This window comes from Zingiber officinale, chromosome 8A, assembly GCF_018446385.1.
Source record: "Zingiber officinale cultivar Zhangliang chromosome 8A, Zo_v1.1, whole genome shotgun sequence".
NCBI classification, from domain to species: domain Eukaryota; kingdom Viridiplantae; phylum Streptophyta; class Magnoliopsida; order Zingiberales; family Zingiberaceae; genus Zingiber; species Zingiber officinale.
Window position 1 is genome coordinate 127731895 of NC_056000.1, and position 7976 is coordinate 127739870.

The 7976-nt window shown below is 38.5% G+C and overlaps 1 non-coding gene across 1 annotated transcript; it reads left to right on the forward strand.

The window, feature by feature from the left end:
- The first annotated feature begins 1567 nt into the window (after positions 1-1567).
- Positions 1568-1673, forward strand: LOC122013192. The gene has a single exon (XR_006120519.1). It is a non-coding gene; the product is annotated as a small nucleolar RNA R71 (small nucleolar RNA).
- Positions 1674-7976: the final 6303 nt, after the last annotated feature.

The window sequence follows — 7976 nt, forward strand, 5'->3', positions numbered from 1 at the left end:
TTCCAGACTTTTCTTCCAATAGCCCAATTTATTATGAAGAGAGCTGTCATTATAAGAATAACGTAGTGTATCTTCGCTCTCTTCATCTTCGTCTCCTTAAGAATCCTTTCCAACGGTCGGAGATGGTTCAGTGTGAGCTTCTAATTATTGGCCTCTTGAAAACCTGCACAATCATTGGAAAAACATACCACCCATATACATATTAAATAAGTAAGAACCAAAACCATATCAAGTTTAGTTATGCAATTATAAGTAATGGAATCACATCCAACAAAATCAAGCATAGGTACCTCTATGATATTTTCTAAAAGATCACAGTAATTACTAACCATGCATTGCTAAAAGGTACCTGAAAGTTCCAAAACCAGTGGATGTGACTTCTTTTGAATCAAATAATGGTTCTAGCTCTGGCTCAGGTGATGTTGCAACTAAAGGTGGTGATTCTTGAGACTCTGCTAACTCTGCATAAGTCCCTACACATTGGTCCACAACATGTTCAATCCTTGCAATTCTCATAGTCTCCAAGGAGTATGTGGACAAAGGAGGTGATTCATGAGATGCTGCTTCCACACCACAACTCCCTACACTTCCTTCCATATCATTATCATCAACACAAATATCAAAAAATAAACCAATATCAATATCCTCAATAGGAGAATCAACTATAGGAGGATCACTGACTTCATTTGCATTTTTAAGTTGAGTTACCTCATTACATTAATCATCTAAAAATTCAATTTCATCATAACATCCTATAAAACTTGGAGGTAGATCTGAAAACTTGTTATCCACTGCATTATCATCACAATCCTCATCTGAAGATTCTTCATCTTTATATACATCCAAAGATCTGCACTCAACCATATTAGAATCATAGAATTTTTTAAAATCTTTGTTTTCATTGACCTTCACTAGACTTTGTGGAAAAGGAACCCTTAGTGAAGGTGTTGGAAAAGATTGAACTTCCTTTTTCCCATATTCCCTTTGAGCTTACGGAGGAGGTCCAACTTGCTTATCTAGTGTTGGTGTGATCAATCATTGAGGGAAAGGTACTTGTGGCCTTTGGGAACTTCTTAGAGTAATGGAACTGAGTTCTTGAGGTCTTCTATTGTTCTTCTCCTCAATTTTGTACAAGTCCTTTTTCAAAAGTTCTTCATAATTCTTGTCACTTCTCAACTTAATATCATTACCATTTTCACTAGATCTTGTAGGTATAGGAGGGGGATCATGTTTGAACCATTTTGAAACTATGTTATCAATCTTTGCCTCCAATTTTTTGGACCCCTCATTTTGTGACTTGTGAATTTTAAAACTCTTGGATGGTTGAATTGCAATTTGTTTGACAGACACTCTTGTATTTATGGCTTGCACTTCCTGAATTTTTTAGGGAGATTCCATCCAACTTTTATCTGACCATTCTTGGAGATTCAATGGCACTTGATCAATTAATGTATATGCTTCATCTACACTCTTGTTCATAAAAGAACCTCCAGCTGATGAATCCAATAAACATTTGTCTAAGAAAGAAATTCCCTTATAGAATATGTGCAAGGTCAATCATTTTTCCAAACCATGATGAGGGCACTATCTTTGTAAACTTTTGAACCTATCACATGCTTTAAATAGTGATTCTCCGTCTGCTTGAGCAAAATTTATGATGCAATTCCTATTATACACTATTCTGCTTAGAGGGAAAAAATAATTCAGAAATTGCTACTCTAATTATTTCCAACTTGTGATGCTTTGAGGACGGAGAAAATTAAACCAAGTCTTTGCTCGATCTTTAATACTAAAAGGAAATACCATTAATCGAACTGCATCTGCTGAGATACCCTCACAGTTTACCATATCACAAAGCTTTAGGAATTCTTCAATATGGAAATATGGGTTTTCTAATATTTCTCCCCCAAATTTGTGACCTTGTATCATGGTGATTAACTCCAGGTCTAGTTGGAAACTCTCTGCTTCGATATGAGGTTGCACAATCAGAGATAAAAATCTTACAGAAATATACGGAGAAAATTCTCTCAAAGGCCTGTTTGACATGTTAGTGCTCATGATATCTAAAAAAAATTATGAGAAAAAAAAACAAAAATGAAGAATCAAAGACAAGAAATAAAATGCTATAAGAAAAACAAGAACAAAAATGCAGAATTTAAATTGCAAGAAAGAAAGTGCATAATAGAAATAAGAAAGAAAAGGCAAAAGGAAAAAAAATGTCTAGAGTAACTCATATACTAATCAAATAATGTTAATCGAAAACAGTCCCCGGCAACGGCGCCAAAAACTTGTTACGAACTGCAAGTGCATGATTACATCATCAATAATACAAAAGATTATCAATCCTATAGGAATTGTTGATTAAGCACTAATTAATTTTACATAGCAAATTATCTAAACAATCTAAAATGGTTCACAAACGCTAGAGAGAAGGAAAAGAGAGAAGAGAGAGTAAAAATCGTAAGTGAATGAAGGGGAATAGATACTAGGATTTGGATTTCGTTGCGATGCTAGTTAATGCCCCTATGGATTGATCATCTCCCTAACTCCAAGCTTACACTCGTGTAGGAGTTCTAACTAGAGTTCGATTCAACCACGCGAAGATTGCACCAAAGAGTCTACCCAAGTTCTAACGCCACTAAGTAGAAGATGTAATTTAGGAAGTCCGATTATAGGGCTATCCTTCTATCACAAGGGCCCTCGGTCCACGTTCCTAGATTACACGAGTCACTTCCTAATGGTAGATTAATGCAATTAAGTAGATGAGGTAATTTAGGAATCTGATTATAGGACTATCCTTCTGTCACTAGGGCCCTCGATCCACGTTCCTAGATTACACAGATCACTCCCTAATATTAATTTGGGAGAACCCTCTAAACTCTAATTAATCTTCTGAACAAGGATCAGTCCCTATGTTAAGATCTTTTAACTCTAGAAATTGGGTAAGTATCGATGTCCTCTGTCACGAAGAGCATAATATGTTCGGTTGAATGGTATCCTTCTGTCACAAGGATCCCCCGATTATCCAATCTAGTAATAACCTTAATATAAAGACAAATCCCTTATATCTACATGAATTGTCCTCACACATATTTTTTCAAACATATACAAGGCACAATACACAATAGAATATTATATAAACACTTCATAGCATAGGAAAATATCCAAATACATAGTTCATACATCACAACACATCACAACTACTTTCTACATCCTAGATCTGGAGATCTACTCCATTATAAGGGAATTACAACCAAAGACAATAAGTAAAGCAATATACAACTCAATACATGGAGATAGAGAAAAGAGAATGCTTATCTTTAGGCGTAGCATCCTTGGAAGTGCTCCCTTACTCCGGAGGAGGATGGATTAGAGAAGATGGAAGATTTAGGACCTCCCCAAAGGGGAGAACCCTTCCCCCAAGCAATGGAGAAGAGCCCCAAGCCAAAGATAGATGGAAAGAGGATAAAAACCTCGTTTATAGGCTTAGACACAGGTCATGCCACGATTCATCCACACAGCCTTGTGTCCCACACGGCCATGTCTTGTTTCTTCTCTGGACTAGTGACATGGCCATGTGGCTCACACGGCCATATTTTTCTTTAGTTCTGGATGGGCTACATGCCCGTGTGGTGCACACGGTCTAGCTCTTTTTGACCTCTAGAAATGTTGCACGATCGTGTGGCTCACACGGCCTAGCTGTTCTTGCTCTCTAGAAATGTTGCTCGACCGTGTGGCTCACATGACCTAGCTCTGGTTGTGCTGGTGGGATGACATGGTCATGTGGCTCACACGGCCTAGCCTTATAGGCTATTTTAGCACCTCTTATCGTGGTATTCTTGAATTGATGTCTTCATCAAAGTTGTAGATCTTGAAGTTAGCTACAATTCGATATAAAGAACAGCCAAAACTCCAACAGAGAACAAAGTTATGCCTATTGTACTCTTGATATACAGTGCATAAAAAGCAGGATTTGGCATGGCCATGTGCCAAGGTCGTGTCTCATAGAAACAAAGTTTAGACCTTCAAGACCTAGTTTTCTCTGGGTGAAGTCTTCATAAGAGTTGTAGATCTTGAAGTTATCTATATTTTGATATCTAGAATGACTCATAACTCCAACTGGGTAGAAAGTTATGACTATTTTACTTTTGATCTGCAGAGTTGATAATGACATGGTCGTGTGGAATTAACACGGTCGTGCCTTTTAGGCACGACCAGGCTGTGTGGACCTTGTTTTGTGCCATATTTTCACACATCCATGCCTCATAAGCACGGCCCGGGTATTTTGGAAGCTCTAGACTTCATTTAAGCTCTGTTTTTGCTCCAAATCATGTCCTGTCAATCAAAATATGCAAAGAGCATATCTCCGAATAGAATATAATGGAAGTATGACATTATAATGAAATACGGTGCAATAAACATAGATTATGCTAATGAAATACAAGTAGATGTGCGTTAAAATATGCATAAAAGTGTATATAATCTAAGCACATCACTGATACACCTAATCCATCGATGGAACCTCTGCCATTCCTTGTTTGCTATGATTTGATCCATTAGATCCCATAAATCAAGTTGTTCCGTCGACTAAACCACCTAATCTGTAGACTGAACCTCACTTCCCTTGTTTACTCTAGTCTGATCCGTTGGATGAGCCTGATCCATCGACTGAACACTCTATTCCATCAATGGAACAATATGTGAGACCATCGACTGAACCTCACTTTATGTTGATGCAACACCTATAAAATAGAGTTAGAGCATTTTATCCTACAAAATAAGGTTAGAACAAATATAGCATTTACCCTTCAAAATAACGTTAGAATAGATATACGCATGATAAAGATAGTTAGGACTATCTTAATCACAACTTTGAAATCTCTTGATTTCTTCAGTTGGATTAACACCTAGGGTTTGTCCTTATGGAGCATGACCTCACTGCACTCACTCCAAGAGTTTACCTCACTTACCATATGTCAAACTTTAATGCTTGATAGTCGATCCCTAACGCACCCGTGTTTCCTCACCTCGATGTTTGGTATACACTGACCCACCGAATTTCTTGCCAGATATCTGGTCCTTCTAACCTATCTGGACTTTCTACTAGTTCGGTACTCCTGACCCATCTAGGCTTTCTGCTTGGTGTCTGGTCCTCTAGATCCATCAAGGCATTTGAGTCTGCACACTTAAGAAGAATATCAAATACATGGTTTCTAACTTTAAACTCTTTGTCATATATCAAAATGCAAGTTCAATTATCAGCGCATTCTGCACTAACAATGAATTCTAAGTAAAATCAACAGTGTTGACAATTGAAATTTTTTACTTCATGTTTTTCACTACAAATCAAGTTTATAGAAGCGAAGTGAGCTATTCACTCCCACATCTAGCTCCCAAGTGTCATAACAAGTGGTATCAAAGTAAGGTCACTATTCTTTGGACTAATTATCGTAAAGAGCAAAGAGCTAAAGGAAGAAGAAGGTGAAGCCTTGAATCCTTAGATTTCAACAAGTCAAAAGACTAATCATTGAAGGACCTCAAACTTCAAAATGGACTACCGAAATGGATTTAGGTATGCACCCAAGCACCTCCACCATTTGGATTGGGAAGCTTCAATCTTTGGAGATAAAGGGTCAAAAATATCTTCATGATGGACATAGAACAATGATTTTATCTAATAGAGGGATTTTAAGCTCAAATGTATAGCAAAGAGAAGCTTCTCAAGAAAAGGAAGTGAAACGAAGAGCAAGTCAAAAGATCTGAGGATAATGATAAGGTAACTAGATTACTATTTAATATTTTACCTAATGAGATCTTGTGTAAAATAGGCATATATCAAGATGCCAAGGAATTGTGGAGCAAATTGGCCAAGCTCCATGAAAATCCTTCCTCAATGCAAAATGAAGACAAATTCAAAGAGGGAGACTCTTTGAGTGAAGAATGAGAGGATTCAAAGTTGAGAGGTGTTCAACATCTGAGGATGAAGATGAAGAAGCATCCGCATCAAGGATTGAGGGAGAGAGCTTATTGACACCGAAATAAGGAGAACCCTCAATTTTCGAAACCAATGAAGAAGGATCATGTGCCACCCCTACAAGAAAAGATATAACAATTTCAATTGCTCAGAATAAAAAATATATCATATGTTTTGAGTTTAGGGAGAATGGACACTACAAGAGTAAGTATCCAAGATTAGTAAAGAAGAAAACTAAAGTGGCACCCAAAGTGATAGAGAAATCTAAAGAGGTCGGCCCCATGATACGAAAAGGTAGGGAGCACATTGTGTGTTTCTCTTAAAATCAAAAGAAACATTATCGGAACCAATATCTAAAAGGGAGGATTCCGACCAATAACAAAGGAGGAACCTCAAGTCAAGGGAAGCTTCAAAGAACAAAACTAAGGTACCATTAGTTAATAGTACTTATTTAAGTCATGATAAAATACAAGTTAAAAATAATTTTTATGACTTTAGAGCATGTTATCATGAAAATAGGAAGCATGATAATCCTAAGGAAAATTATAGAACATATCATGCTAAAACAACCTTACCTAAGAATAGAAAGGAAGAAAAGGATCTAGGAAAGAATTCTAAGCAATTTAGACATGTGTCCAAAAAGAAAAATACTCAAAACAAATCATCAATTTCAATATGTACCTAGAAAGAAAAATTATTAAGAAAATAATGAAAATTCTAAGTTTGAGGATTTAATGATTGAAAATTAAGTTTTGAAATCAAGCCTATCCAAGTATTCTCTTCAATTGGTTATCACACCTTTAAAAACTCCCCTTTTCTTTCCATTGAGAAGGTAAAAAATGGATTTTCGGTCATAGATTGAAAATTTTAGTGAAAAATTGGAACCATTAACTTTTTTTGAATTTAGTGCAAGGCAATGACCGTCGGCAGCAATGGCGGGCATGCGACAATGGGAAAAGCAGAGGAAACCTAGCAGGCGACGGCAATTCTTGGATGGCATTGTGGGCAACTTCGATGTGAGCACGCAAGGCCAATAGGATGTTTGCTCATAGTGATAGGTGAGGATTTCTGGTGTAGTCAGTGGAGGCAGCAGCTGGGGTAGTGATTGAACAGAAGGACAGTACGTCTCACGCGCAAGGAGACCGATGCAACATAAAAAATAAGGTAATGACCTTCAGCTAATCGCATGGCATAAGATTGTCGGAGGTCAGCTGTAAAATACCGAAAAAAAATGACGAATAATGATGAGGGAATTTTTCAGAATTTTTGGAAATTTTTCTGGAATTTTTCGGAGCTCGTATGGACGAGTTAATGGGGATAAAAACGGGGCCCGGGAAAGCCTGTTTGGGTTACCCCATTTAAACGAGGAAAAATTTTATTTATTTATTTAATTTCTTTTCCTCGTTACTGTGCCCTAACCCTTTCCTCTTCGACGTCGCGCGCCCCTCTTCTTCCCTGCCGACGCTATGATCTTCCCGACGCCACTCCTCTTCCTCTCCTCTCTGCACCGAGCCACCGGCCATCTTCTCTTTAGCCTTTCTTCTTCGCTGAGCACTGCGCCGCCGACGCAGATCTTGTTTTCTTCCACGGCTGTCCACCGAATCTAGGAGAGGAGACCTAGTTCAGATTTGTCTCCACCGGATCGCCAGCGACGCCATATCCTCACAGCGATGCCCCATCCTCACTGCCGGCCTCCCCTGTGCTCTAGCGATAGCACTGATTGCCTTCTTCTGCTGCGATTTGGGAGCACAACAGTCGTGCCTTAGCGTCTGTGCCGTAGCCGCTTAGCACCGCCCGACACCTCCTGGCACAGCCGAGCCCTCTCCCGATCTCCCATACTTCGTGCCCTAGCCCCGGTTTGGCACCGCTGACCATCAGATCCCTACCTTCAATCGCCAACCTAATTTCAAGATTGGTGCTAGACTTGATCCTTGGTCCGACAGGAAGTTTCTGATCAAGTAGATTTATCCGGCAATGTGACTGAAAGGTAAGGGTTGAGGGT